This window comes from Marmota monax, unplaced genomic scaffold (assembly GCF_021218885.2).
Source record: "Marmota monax isolate L192 unplaced genomic scaffold, Marmota_monax_Labrador192_F-V1.1 WCK01_AAM20220418_F8-fsc00065, whole genome shotgun sequence".
Classification (NCBI taxonomy): domain Eukaryota; kingdom Metazoa; phylum Chordata; class Mammalia; order Rodentia; family Sciuridae; genus Marmota; species Marmota monax.
The window spans coordinates 4,227,501-4,242,853 of NW_026694038.1; the positions used below are offsets into that span (position 1 = coordinate 4,227,501).

The 15,353-nt window shown below is 34.1% G+C and overlaps 1 protein-coding gene across 1 annotated transcript in view; it reads right to left on the reverse strand.

Annotated features, from left to right (window-relative positions):
- Positions 1-11,488, reverse strand: part of Cd36 (CD36 molecule) — a 93,077-nt gene extending 81,589 nt beyond the window's left edge. The window contains exon 1 of the mRNA XM_046464090.2: positions 11,439-11,488. The gene's annotated coding sequence lies outside the window, so the exon portion shown is untranslated. The remainder of the gene's footprint in view (positions 1-11,438) is intronic.
- Positions 11,489-15,353: the final 3,865 nt, after the last annotated feature.

The window sequence follows — 15,353 nt, forward strand, 5'->3', positions numbered from 1 at the left end:
TGCTAAGTGAAGTAAGTAAGCCAATCTCAAAAAACCAAATGATGAATGTTTCCTATGATAGTAGGATGCTGATTCATAATGGGGATGGGGGGCATGGGAGGAATAGATAAACTTTAGATAGAGCAAAGCAGAAGGAGGGGAAGGGAGGGAGACTGGAGTAGGAAAGATGGTGGAAAGAGAGACATCATTACCCTAAGTGCATGTATGAACGAACACATGAATGGTGTGACTACTTTGTGTACAATCAGAGACATGAAAATTGTACTCTATTTGTGTACTATGAATTGAATTGCATTTGCTGTCATATATAACAAAATAGAATAAATAAAGTAAATAAAAACCAAGAGATGTTTCTTTTTCCTATAATCCTAGTGGCTCAGGAGGCTGAGGCAGGATTGAGGAATTCAAAGGATTGAGATTTCAAAGCCAGCCTTCGCAAAAGCAAGATGCTAAGCAACTCAGTGAGACACTGTCTCTAAATAAAATACAAAATAAGGCTGGGGATATGGCTTAGTGGTCAAGTGCCTGAGTTCAATCCCCAGTACCCACCCTACCTACCAAAAAAAAAAAAAAAAGAGAGAGAAAGAGATATCTCTTTTTCAAAGAGAAAAAATAATAAGTGTTAGAGGTCTCGTAGAAAGGAGAATATCATTAGCATGGTAAATTTGTGCTGCCTCCAAGTGAAACAATATATAGGGTTTCCACAAAAAAAATTAAAAAATAGAACTACCGTGTGATCCCATAATACCACAATTGGGTATATATCCAAAGGAAATAAAACATTATGTTTTATGCAAAATTCAATGGCCCAAATATGGAATTAACCTAAGTATCCATCAACAGGTGAGTAGATATAAAGAAACTGTGGTACATACACACAGTGGAATACTATTATGCATAATAGAAAAATTCTATTATTTTTGACAATTCTTATGAAACTAAATTACATTATGCTAAGTCAAGCACTAAAATAAATATACCACATGATCTCATTTCTATGTGGAATTGAAAGACATTGATCTCATAGAATGGTAGTTACCAGAAACTGGGGAAGTTGGGGGATGGGGTTGAAGAGCTAGCTGTTTGTCAAAAATACAAAATTGCAGTTAGATGATAATAATAAGTTCCAGAGATGTATTGTACTGCATGGTGGCTATAGCTAATACCCAATACATTAGCCAATATATTAGTTATAGCTAGTATCTAATATATTGTATCCTGAAAAATGTTAAGAAAATGGATGTTTTCAGCACAAAAATATCAATCAGTTGATATTTAATGTATAATAACTAGGTGAGATATGTTCTCTTACATATTTTGCATTTATTGTACAGCTCATATTTTAAAAGCATGTATGTTTAAATCAAAGTATTTCAAATATCTTACATGTTACATTTCTATAGAGGAAATATGCCTTTTTCATGTAGAATCAAGCTTAATTATAGACTTCTCTCATTTCCTTCTTCCTCCCACTCCTCAACACTTCCACCATATACATGAGAAGTTAGAAAGTAGATGACTAGATTGGGAAATTTGTTAATGTTTCTACTCATTTGTCTCCATAAATTAAAATATACTGAGTATTATTCAATTATTAACTTGAATCATTTGCTAAATGTTCTTTCTTTAATCAAAGCTTCTGATGGAAGTCTACATATTTATATAAGTGTTCACAGAATGAATGTAAAGAGTTTTCACTTTGGAAATGATAAACATGTGAGGTGATATTTTAATTAGCTAGTTATATAGTCATTCCAATGTATGTTGCAATAATATATTCTAATATATATTATAATATATATTCCTATATATATTCCAATATGTATACATAATGAATATGTAGAGACTATGTATATGAATATACATATATTCATATACATACATATGTACATTCATATATACATTCATATACAGCATGTTTTACATGGTAAATACATGTAATTTATCTGTCAGTTTAAAAAATTAAAAATGTCTTTGTAAAACAAAGTCATGTTATCCCATTGATTTCAGGAGATAAAGAATATCTTTAAAAGTTTGACAATATATATAACCACATTTATATCAGTTATACTGAAATGCATGTTTTTGAAAGTATACCAATTTAAGGTAATTCTCAAGTCTAACATTCTACAGTCTGATTATCAAGCTAGTTTTCTGTGTAATAAGGGAAAAGACACCTTATTTCACAAGTAACTTTCACTAAATAAAATTAAATTTCATTCATTTTATATCTGCCAACGGTATATGTATTTTTTCATTTAAATGACAAATTAGATTTTACAGTGTAAGTACAGAAGAAGAATTGATTACCTAAATGATCTGTGCGTGTTATAGGTATTGTGCATAGATTTTTCTCTACTTGTGTCCCTTAGTGGTCAAACTACTAGCAAAACAGAAATGAAATTCTGTGTTTAATTACCAATGTGTTGATCATTTCATGGGAGCTAGGGAGGAAACTATAAAGGAACTTTTCCCGAATCCTTTGTGGTTTACCAGAATCTTACCTTAATAGTCCTCTGAGTTGTGGAAATGGCATTCACCATGAATGGATTTCATGAAGTAACAAAGAACTTGGTCATGGAGAGAAAAGAGCCCACCCTCCAGGGGTTGTGCTGGGACTAGCAGTTGAGTCTTGCTATTTCTAGATACTGCCTGGCATTCATAGCCAGGCCTGAGTGTCCTAGTGAACCTAAGCAATTTCATAGAACATTAACTTCAGACTGGAAACTCTAAGATCAGAATAGATCAAGACAAAAAAGGTCTTATTCTTCCATAATCATATGTGAACACAGCCCAATTATGAACCCCATCCAAGCCTTCCCTGCATGCTTTCCCTTTCCCACCTAATGTAACTGCTGCTTCTTTATCAATTACAGTTTTAACATCAGTCTGTTTTTCTTTCCCCTCAGATAAAATTAAAACAGTCATAAAATTATCTTTCCTTGCCTCCTGGAGAAGTTCAGAGAAAACCACTATTTCCTTTACTTCACTCCTACACCAAATCAACCAACCAAAGTCCATATCCTATAATAGATTGTACACCTACTTCCTGGCCTGTGGTATGCTTGTCCTTCTTTACCATAAGTAATAAACTCAACTGGTCCACAGATATGTTCCTGGTGGTCTCTAGTTGAAGGACATTGGCATTGGGCGGGGGGATCTAAAGAGCTCGATGCCAAATACCAGTGTTATCAGAGGACTCTCATGTACTTGGTAGAATAATCTCTTGGAAGTTTCGGGAAGATGAGATACAACTTCAAAATACAAATTACAAAATGCCATAATGATGAGAAACAGGGGAAAGTATTATGAATGTGTAAAATGGGTGGACAAAGCTTTTGCTGTTAGAGGAAGAGACCATCTGCTGAAAGGCCATACAATGCCCAACAGCTGTATTACAAGTCTTTTTCAAAAGATAGTGAAGAATTTTAAGTCAGTGTCACAAATTTCACTCAAAGGAAGAAGTCTCAGCCACTACATATATTGTTCTTATATTTACAAAAGAAAAGTATAATGTAATTAAGGAATTAATGTTCCTCCCAGTTAACAACTAAGACTATAGTAGGGGAATTTTGAATAACTTCTTAGGAAGAATTAAGACAAACTCTGTATTTAGAAAGAATTAAAATCTTAATCAGTGAATTGAGAATTACAGGGTGCAAATGTAGATTAGAAAAATGAGTAATGATGGTGATTATTACAAAAGCATAGAAATAATGAATTTCTTAAAGCAGAAATGTGCAGAAAGTTATTCTCATGACAAAATTTTGAGAACTACTATATTAAGGTTGGTCTCATTTAATCACTTGTTAAAACTGAGCTATCTACTTCAAGATAATACTTCTCTTTCTAGTTTTTAGCATTTGCTTGTCAATCTTTTGTTTTCCAAGAGAAGGAAGCATTTAAATCTGTCTGATTCTGAGCTTGGCTCACCCTCCACAGTGCATGTCCTTCCCTAATCTTATCTTGCCCTCAACCCTTTGCCTACATAGCAAGCACCTGCTGGGCAGTCATGCCTGCAACCTGAACCAAGTTCTGCTCTCTCTCTCTCCACTAACAGAGTAACATCAGAACATAGTAAATTATTGCTCTTTTTTTTTTTGCTCTTATTTTTGTTTTCTGATTCTTAAGACTATTATCTCCCTTTCAAATTCTTTCTTCTTAGTGAAATGTGCAGATTATACTTGAAATTATTTTCTTATCATAACTTTAATCAGAGTTTTCATTTATGCTTTTATACCCCTAGTGACATTGGCAACTATTTCATTAATCCATAGCCCTTGTAACAAGTTTCCTAAGTATTCTGGACCTTTAATTGGGATAAAATGTGAGGATTAACAAAACAAAAATCTGATATCTGCATGACAGAAGGGCAGACTCATAAAGAGACAATATGATAATATGACAGTGAGACATCTACCCCCAGGTGTTAAGAGGGGATGCTGGGTTGGAGAAGGGTGCTAAGAGGCAGTTGGTGCAGGAAGTGATGGCTTACTTGAGGACCATAGAACACAGGTCGAGGTTTGGAGCATGAGAGAGTATATAAGGGCTTATGGGCATTTCACCAAATAGAGACCCTTAAGAAAGCATAAGAACATGTACTTGGGCAAGACTTTGGTATAATATACGAGGTCACGAAAAATAAGACAAATCATTGGAAAGAGGAGCACAAATGACTTCAGAAGCCAAATGTAACACAGAATATGCCAAATTGCCTTGAGTAATTAGAAACTTATTCTCAGGAATTCATCAAAAGCAATGTAGGACCACACAAGAATTTTAAAGAGGGAGTGTGATAAAACTTGCATTTAGGAGGTGACTCTGGTGTCATGGACATTTGATTGAAGAAAAGGCCAGGAGAAACCTAATGAAGTAACCTAGACAGGAAATTTGATTATTTGAATTAATAAGTGGCTATTGGAGGAAGGCATCAGAAAATATTTTGGAAATATTTAGTGGGGAAAGGGAGACATTTAGAAAGTGTGTGAATAGCCAAAGCCTGCTTAGTAATTAGCTAGGTCGGGGAGCAGGGAATGTCAAGGGTGAGTCCAAGGTTTCAGGCTTGAGTGACAAGATGTAGAGAGATATAATTAACCTGGAGGGGAAAAGTAGGGCCGAATTTGGAGGAGAAGTGAGGTTAGTACTATCTGGTTTTAATACTGGCATGTTTACTAAACAATAATGGACCAGTCTGTTAATCTCTCTTAATTACTCAAATGAGGGAAATACCACTGACTTTAAAATCATTGTAAAAATTAGTTAAGTCTTTTATGTCGCTAAATACATGAAAGGCATTGTATTTTACTTACATTAAATTGCTCATTTTGAACAATTATCTTATGAGGTAGATACTATTATCTATCCATATTTTACAGAAAGGGAAGCAGAGGCAAAGAGGTTTACTAATTTGCCCAATGTCACAGAGCTGGGATGTGGTAGATCATAATTTCAAACTTAAAGAAATCTGGCCACAGAAAGGATGCTGGACATTAACCTATAGTTTATGTTGCTTCTCCCTAAATACTAATCACTTTGCATAATCATTATCTATAGGATTTGCAGGCACCCAGTAGGGATAAATAGGCATATATCACCCATTCATTCATTTAAAAAGGATACAGAGAAAACATACTTATACATTTTACTGAACACTAGCTATACGCATAATAAAACCATCTATCATGGAGTCATTTATAATTTAATTTTGAAGATTAAAACGTACATCATGAAATAACAACAAAATGGCTAGTTTATGTGCCCAAAGGGTTTCAACAGTCAAGATGTGAAGTGTCAACATCTGGAACTTGAACGATAGGCACAGAGGTACACATGGCTAAACTCAGGAGAATGATTGGAGCCATGAGATGTAGATTTGGTTCTCTTCAACATAGTTTATAAGTGAAACTATGAAAATAGACAAGATCATTTAGGAGGTGGGAAGATAGAAGGAGAGTGAGAGCCTAGAAAACCTGTAGAAAGGAAAATTGGGGAAATACCAATTTAATCTAGGTAAGAGTTTAAAAGCTCACTTAAATTTTGTGAGCCTCAGAGTTCTTCTTTGTGAAAAGAGTCAGTGGATCTTTAAAGGTGTGCTAAGAATTATCCACACTTCTAATGTTTTTAGCTTTTGCTATTAAAAAAAGAAATGCAACTATTAGGAAAGTAGCTAAGAGTAATCTCCTCCTCTAACTCAGAAAACAGGCCCAGCTTCATAGCTGTTGCTTTGCCATGGTAAATAATTAAGCACTTTTTTTTTTCCTTCAGAAAGACCGGATCATTGCTCTTATTTATTCTACAGGATTTCAGCTTCAGAAATGCTCTCCCTGTTACTATGTACAGAAGTCCTGCATGGGAGATTTAAGAGAACAAAATGCCATCATGGATACTTAAGAGGAATATTAATGGGATAGAGAAGACAATGGGAATAATTGTACTAAGCTTCCTTTCTGTTTGCCTTTTAATACCAGGAATTGCTTTCTCCCTTTCTTAATCCTGTCTTTCCTGACTTCGTATAGGAAGGGATGAATTTTTTTGTTAAATATTTATTTATTTGGTTTTAGTTATAGGCGGACACAATGCCTTTATTTTATTTTTATATAGTGCTGAGGATCAAACCCAGTGCTTCAGCATGCTAGATGAGTGCTCTACCTCTGAGCCACAATCCCAGCCCCTGATTTTTTTGTTTTTTAACTATTTTGGTAGGACTGCAGTACAAGGATGCCAATGAATGAGCTTCTCAAACTGACTCAATGAGAAATTCTCAGTGTCTAAGTCTACATAATTAGCACGATGTAAATTATAGACTATTTATCCATAAAATTTCCACAATTAGTTCTATGAGGATCTGTTATTTATTTTAAAAACAACAAACAAAAGCAAAAACAAAACACCAAATAAAAATCCCAGCCAGACTTGCTGGGAAGAACAGTATTAATAATGTTCCATTAAACTATCACAGGATTGCACGCAAAAAGGCTTCACAGCTGTACTTTATGGTAGAGATTTATGTCAATCTGAATATTTTTAAAAAGAATCAAGTATAAGAGATGAAAGATAGATTTTTAAATTGTTTAAATGATTAAAACTTCTTAAAAGTTTAGTCATAGTCCCAGTAATTGGGAGGCAGAGGCAGGAGGATCACAAGTTCAAGGACAGTCTCAGCAATTTAGCAAGGTCCTAAGCAACTCAGTGAGACCCCAAGGGTTAGGGATGTGGCTCAGAGGTTAAGTGTCCCTGGATTCAATCCCTGGTACCAAAGAATAAATAAATAAAAGATAATTTAGTAATAGTGATTAATAGAAAGTAAACATTTTAGTCAGATTTTGTTTTAAAAATATTATGTCTTTTCCATTTGTCAAATACTTATTATATGGCAGGCACTGGGAAAATGCTGCTACTGACTGACATGAGAGGTTGTAAATGACTATTGCCTTCCTGGAGTTTCTCTTTTCGCTGGAAGCCGACTCTAAGCAATAGTGTTGATCTCTAAGCATGACCTGCTCACCATATACTACTTGCATCAGAGCTTGTACCTTATTGCATTGTAAATGCCCATTTTATGCCTACTTTGATATAAATATTGCCCTCGCAGCTCTTAAAAGGATGTGGTTCATAGAAACTACACATTTCCCCAAGAGACTAGGCTAAAATTTAGACAACTCTTTGTTCCCATTTCAGACAATTAGTTCAACAAGAAATAAGTTGAGAGATTAAATAACCAAAAAACCCTAAGGTGCATACTGTAGTTATTTGACTCTGGAGGATTTCTATGGGCTATACGAAATTAGTATTTTAAGAATAAATTATGCATTTGAAAAGGCATTGACAAGAAGCTTACAGCAGGCAAGAGAAACGGTTTTGCCAATATCTTCCTTCAAATTTTATAAGTTTTTCACCCATTTGATCCATTTTTTTTCTTCAAAAGATTGGCCCACCAAATGGGTCTGTTGATGTTGGACATGGTGGCACCCTCCTGTAATCCCAAGGGCTGAAGCACAACATTCAGATCACAAGTTTGAGACTGACCTCAGCAATTTAACAAGGCCCTGTTTCCAAAAATAAAAAATAAAAATAAAAAGGACTGAAAGGACTGGAGGTGTAGCTCAGTGGTAAAACACCGGGTTTAATCAGGGGTGAATCTGTTTGTGGTCCCTGGGAAACTGCTTTATGAATTTGACTGTGTTCATCATTTACTAATAGTTTTGTTGTTGTTGTTTTGTTTTGTTTTTTAGTTTTCAAAGGGTTTTATTCCATGTGAACAAAATTCAGAACCGTCACCTATAAAAAGATGTTAAATCTGTATAAATGTTTAGCATAGCATTGTTTCAAATAGTGCTCTCTAGAGCCTATTGGCACACAGTAGGTGCTCATTCAATATTTTTGTATAATGTGTCCATGAATAAATGACTCGGAAAGACAGAAAACCCATCAATTAAGGATTTTTTAAGGTTCAGGAATTTTTTAAGGAAGAATAATTTTGCAAAGATCCAGTTTACTTACTAGGAGTTTATATGTGCTCTATAAAGATACTATGCTCAGGGTTTTATGGTCATTAACCACTGTACTGAATATTACTTCATTTCTAAATTTCCCAGAATGAGGTTCAAGAAGTACACCTTTTAATGCATCTGACACATTTCAAATAGAATAATTCAAGTTCCAGACTAGGACATAAATGAACCTGTAAATGAATTTCAGCTAGACTGAGGTGTTCTTAATTAAATCATGTCTTAAAACAGGATAGGACAATAACGACTAATATATTTTTTGATTTCCTAAAATTACATTAGAAGAAGTGTAAGATTTATATTGAGAACATTTAATGACAGCACAGGTTAATTTAGAGATGAAACTGATGATATGTTAGAAATATTGTCCTTGTTCTACTTTTAAACTTCACAAGTCCTGAAGGGCAAGCACACAATTCTTTCCTAGCTTAGTACACTCTGGAGTCCTTGGAGAATGCAGCCAAGCTGTCTCCTACATCCCCTCTACAAGGCTTGCCAATTGTCTGTCGTTTCCTCCCATATGACAGTGTTTGTGTGACAAAGGTCTCCGAGAATGTTGCAAAACATCTTCAAGTATTTAGTAGAGTACTACCAAGCACATAATTAAAAGTGGTACTGGTTCTGGACATGGCTTAATTTGTGAGAAGATACCAAATAGAATTCACCTAACCCTTCTCCACAAAGAAATTGGAAAATCTTCTGTGGAACCTCATCATACTAATGTCCTCTTGTAAAAGAAAAGTGTCCAGAGGTTTAGGCAATTTCTGCATTTGTACTTAGAATAAACAAGACAGTAAAACTAATTATTATCAGACTAGTTTTTTTTTTTTTTTTTTTTTTTTTTTTTTTTTTTTTTATATTCCTGGGTGAGTCTTTCCTTTTCCTGACACATAGTTCATTGTTTGAGTTTCAGAGAGTCATGTTGAATGAGACAGTATTTAGAATTCTAGTCATCCAATATGAAAACTGTTTATCTATGTCCCCCATGGTTCTTAGTCAACATCCCTCCTTTTGGTGACACACCCTACAATTTTCATTCAAAAAGCTATCCTTAAGAAAAAACACAAACAACTAACTGATACATTTTCCCTTTTCATTCATTTTAAATAATTTTTTAATTTCAAAATTTTATGACTTTTTGGTGGGAAAAAAAATCACTGAGAGGCTGAGGCTGTGGCTCAGTGGTAGAGCACTTCCCTAGCATGTGTGGAGCCCTGGGTTCCATCCTCAGCACCACATAAAAATAAATAAATAAATGTATTTGTCCATCTACAGCTAAAAAAATATTTAAAAATATATTTTTTTAAAAAAATTCACTGCAAAGTTTAGTTCATAAATACTAAGAATATCAATATCAAATGAAATTCCTCAAGTAGCAACCCCAATGAACAATTTGTGCCAAAAGCAAAATGAGTCATCTTCACATCAGGAGCATTATATTATATATTTCTTTGCTGTAAGAGAAATCTGCTCTCATTTAAGGTCCTACCCCGCAGTCTTAAATTCTTTGCTAGAGATTTGTCCACACTTTGAATGCTTTTCTTTTTTACTTTTTCCTGACAGCAATTTTTCTGAGTTCAGCAGCTTATCTGTTTTCCCAGGTGAGTTTTATTATCCTCAGGTGTTTGTTTTCTTAAACTCTTAGAACAGTTCATTACGAAGTTGTCATTGTCTTTTACAAAAGGATCTGATTTCAAATAATTGTTGTTTGTGTAGTACATCATTTGAAAACATTTCAGACATTTCTCCTTCCCTCTGTCAGGGTTACAGGAGTCTCATGTATTGCTCCACACCTCCACTTTTATTAAGAGTATACCTAAGAACAAGGCAGGTATATTCTTTATTTGATCCAAACCTCACCTGAGTTGTCTCAGTGAAAGGGAACAAGGAGTTTGCACATTTATGAGAATCAGCCAGAATGCTTTCCCCAGAATTCCGCATAGCACCAAGCAACTATTCTGCAAAAGCTAAAAGCTACTGACTTTCAAAAAGTAAAACAGCCTAATTCATGCTCAGGCTTTGAAAAGTAGCATGGAGAGACACAGCGAATTGCTGTTTTGTGTCAGCAACTGATTCCTCTCTAAATAAGCATATCCTTATTAAGTTCCCTTTCTGGATAAGTCATTACTCTAGAATTATTCTATTCTTTGCAGCTTCCTAGTCTTATACAGCATTTGTGAGCACACCCTTAAAAAAAATTCTGCTACATAACAAAATCTCCCACGACCCCACAAACAACATAACTGTTGCCTAAAGTCAGTAAAATTTTCATGGTCACAAATGATGAATACATTTCATGGTGTGGAAAAACTTTTTTTTTCCTTTCTAGGAATTAAGAAGATTGCCTCTTTAAGATTATTTTAGTATATTTGCCAATTGTAACAAGCAGCCAAAACATAAACTTTCAGAGTTTTATAAATGAAGGACATGCAACCTCTACTCTGATTTTAAAAGCAGTTTTTCCAACTTGGAAGAGAAAAATCTAATTGGTTGGGACTTAGAGATCCTTTTATGGGATTAATATTATAAAAGGCCTATAAGCAAGTAAATAGAAATTGACATAAAATATGAAATTAGATAAAGACTCATCAGCTAAATTTAGAGAATATGTAGGAATAAAAATTTCAACTAAATTTACATGAGAAGTTATGTTTTTTATACTCTCTAAACAAAAGACATGAAGTGTGAAAATGGAAATTTCATAGGATGAATTTAGAGACTTATGAAAATGTAAAATTTAAGGGTTAACATCAACTTTGGTTGCAAGCTCATAAATACATTTAAAAAAAGCATTATACACTAAATTATTATAGCAGATAGCATTTATTTTCCTCAAGGCCTTAAACTAATGACTGTTATTTAGTAGATGAAAGTGTATCAATTACAACGATATTTATAGCCATGCTCCCAAACAAGAAGAATTTTGCTCACCACCTTCTAGAAGAGCGTGCTTGCCCAGTCGTAGGACCTCAAGACCAGCTTCAGAGAGACTGTGGGAGGAGAGGCAGAAAGTAAACACATGATCTCTACAGCACAGCAGCTGAGAGCTCAAAGAGGAGTCCCAGGCTCTCCAGCATTCATTTATCTACAAGGTTGTCCTAACATCTGAAAGCCATTGATATCCTGAGCATTCTAACACTTCAGGCACATGCCAAACACAAGATAAATATAGATCCCTGACACCTGAGACAAATGAAATGGACGTTAACTTGAAAAATCTCACTCATTTTATGCCTCACTTGAGGAAAATAAAACCCTTAATCCTTTTCCTGCTGAAACCTGTTATGCCCCTAACAAAAATTGCAGTGATTATGAAACATGAAAATTCAAATTATTATTTGTTAATAATCAATTTGCTCTTCTTCATGATTACCGGTTGCTCTGATGGTAGAGGCAGGCTCAAGTTTCCCTTTCCTGATGGAGTACAAAAGCAATATGCACTATTATAGTGAATATTGAGAAATATTTAGTCAACAAACAGGTTTCTGCTTCAGTCACTGTTACAGGTGAAGTGAGTGAAATATAAAGTCTATCTGGTAAACTTTCTTAGTATTCATTTTCCTATGTATTTTTAGGAGTAATTCAGTAGTAATTGTTTACCTCAATTAATGAAGTGGAATGTAGCATGTGTTGCCAGGGTGCTTAGGCTTAAATTATTTACTTATTTTTTGTTATTTATTTATTTTTATATGTTGTTTTTAGATATATCTTTAATCTTTTGAAACAATTGTATAATGTATTTGATTCCAAATGGAAGTTGCACCTATGAGTAAGGCTCTTACTCAGCCTGAAATAGTCCTGTGTTTACAAAGTTTTACTCTGAAGAAATAATGACATTTCTAATAATAAATACTCTCCTAGGATTCATATATTAAGAATCTCTATTTTAAAGCAAAGTAAGCAGAGAAACAAGAAGGGTCATACTGCTCTCTCGATATGCTGAGGTATTAAATATTTTCAATTTAATGTACCTTTTACAGAATAGTATCAAGGGAAAATGATAAACTTCTGAGTTACCACTCTTTAAGTGAAAGTGTGCTGTAACCAATAGTACCCACCACTACAGGAAGAAAAATGGTTATCAAATAGCCAAACCTTTGTTTTCATAATTTTTCTTAATGCATCTCATGCATTGAGCACTGTCTATGCATATCATATCATTTCACTCTAGTTTACTAATCTCAAAATAACTTTTCAAATCAATTTAATATTTTAAGCACATCTTCCAGAAAAGAAAACTGAAAGTAAAGGATAAATATTGACAGCTGGGCATATAGCTAATAAGTAGTTCATTTGTGAGCCTAATCCACACAATTTTGACTTAAGAGCAAGTTTTCTTTTCCATCCTACATTACAGTTACAAGTTAAAAATGAGTTTCATCTGCCCTTTATATGTATCAGATTAGCCATCCTATGAGCAATTGCAAGGCTTCTTTTATTTTTCTGTTTAAGCAAAGTTAGGGAGAGCATAGAAATTGTCCCTATGGAGTATTGCTATGACACCAAGAAATCCCCAGAAGCATTTTATATCTCTAACACAAAGAAAAGATAGATCTGTAAGCCACAATCTGTAGGCAAGTTTAGCTCTCATCTTTATGTTTGTCAAGTTCTTATTGCCAGTTTGTAAAGCGGAGTTTGACTTAGGAAAGCCTGGGGAGAGCTAATCCTATCTGTAATCTAGAGTTCATCGAATCCTCCCACGCCCCTGCCCCAACCCCATTATGTATCAGAATCCTTATATCAGAGAAAACATGCAGCATTTGTTTTTTGGAGATTGGCTAACTTCACTTAGCATTATAGCCTAAACAACAAGTTTTAACAAATTGCTTTATTAATGAAGTGAGAAGACAAATGTTAACCCAGCTACACATGAAATATGGTGTAATAGAATGCCTCTGACATTCTAAATACCATCATTTCTGAATATGAATTCTATCCTATACATAAGATGAAAATATCTTAATTTTTTTTCTATGCTTTATATATGCATTGTCTTTAAAGTTTTCATTCTTTGCTGGTCATCATGTTATGAAGGGTGTGTATTGAGGCCCAAGGAAAGGTAGTGATGGACTGAACTAAGTAAATGGTAAGTAATTGGATGAGATTACTGACCCTCTCCACCCAGGGAATCCATCAGAAACTCTCTTCATCAATTGTCTTCAAAACTGAACATTTTATCACAATGTCAGTTGAACCCAGGAGTCCCCACTATACCCAATTGGTTGTCTCTCTAGTGTTTATGAACCAAAATTTGAATGAGGCAACACCAAGACCTTTTCTGAGGAAAAGTGAGCAATATAACCTTGAGCCATTAAAATTGGACTAACAACTGTGCTGCTGCTACCAGCTGTTGCTAGAACGTTTTTCTTAGACATTATTGTGGAACTTCCCATATCTTTGTGAAATTCTTTTCTCAGAACAAGCATCTAAATTCATCTGTCCACATGTAAGGTCACATTGACACAGGAGTCCCAGTAATGTTCATATTTTCTCTCCTTCCCAATAGTTCCCAAGCCCTGTTTTTTCCCTGCCTTCTGCTATCCCTTCTTCAGATTTTGTTCTTTATCTGGCCAGCATCAGCCAGTGTGACATTTGATTTATCCTTCAGTATGTCATGCTCACTGTGTTTAGAACTTTTAAATTAATAGTGTGATGCTTTTCAAAATCATCTCAGATACACTGAAATTTTATATAAGAGATCAGTCCCTCAATTGTATGTTTCTGCCCATTGTGTAAGAGTTAGCAGCAAACTATTCCTGAACATCTGGCTCTGAACCTAACAGGGAAGGAACAGTTTGTGGCCTTCCAGGGAAAATTGGCATAAACTGCAATACCTACTTAAAAACAATGAGTAATATTCACTGAAATGTTTGCACATTAACCTTGCTAACTTGTGTCTAGGAAAAACCCATTTGAGAAACACCCATTGAATAATTAGCTTTTTAAAAGTTTGTATTTAGGATCTGAAAAGCTATTGGGGCACTCATTTGGAACTGCTTCTATTAGCGTACTCTTCTTTCCAGGGTTCACTGTTTGTTTTTCATGTTAGCATGGAATAAACACGTTCACCTAAAGATATCCTTCCTAAGGAACACTTTCAGGATAGCTATGGTAAAGGTTTAATATTAAACTTCTCTGCTTAAATCATTTTCCTCAACTCTATCACATCTGAAATGTCCTTATTGAAAACATCAGTTTAAGCTAAAGCTTTTATTGTTACTTCCTCTAAAAATTGACTTTAAAATATTCCTTTCTTAAAAATGTTGAGTGGTAAGGTGTTTTCATCACACAAGTAATAACTCTGTGTATTTACACAGATTAGCTAGAAAACTAGTGATTCATAATATGAATATAATTTAAAAACATCATCTCCTATATAGTGCATTGCAATTTTATCTGACAACTTTAAAAAAATAAAATGACATTTTATGTGTTTGGAAAAACCATACTTTAGAGAAGAGTGCTATGTGCTTGCTATTAAAAGTTAATAAAGATTTATGGGAATCACTACCATCAAAAATAATTTAATAAGTCTTTGAAGCCTAAAATTATTGCTGAACTTTATATCCTTTTCTCCCCTCTCTTCCAATGTCACCTTCATTAATTATAAAATCCTTACAATTTTCATGAAACAATATAGACCGAAAGCTACGTTCTTAATTTTTAAGATGGATGGGTGATAATTTAATCATTTATTTATTCAATAGCAAGATATATTAAGATTGCTTATGTATACATATTACAGTAATCCTTTAGGGGAAAAATGATAAATTAAGAGCCAAAGATTATTCTCTTAATTATCTTATTGTTTAGCAAAAAGAGACAAAGTTGAAAATCCACTGACTA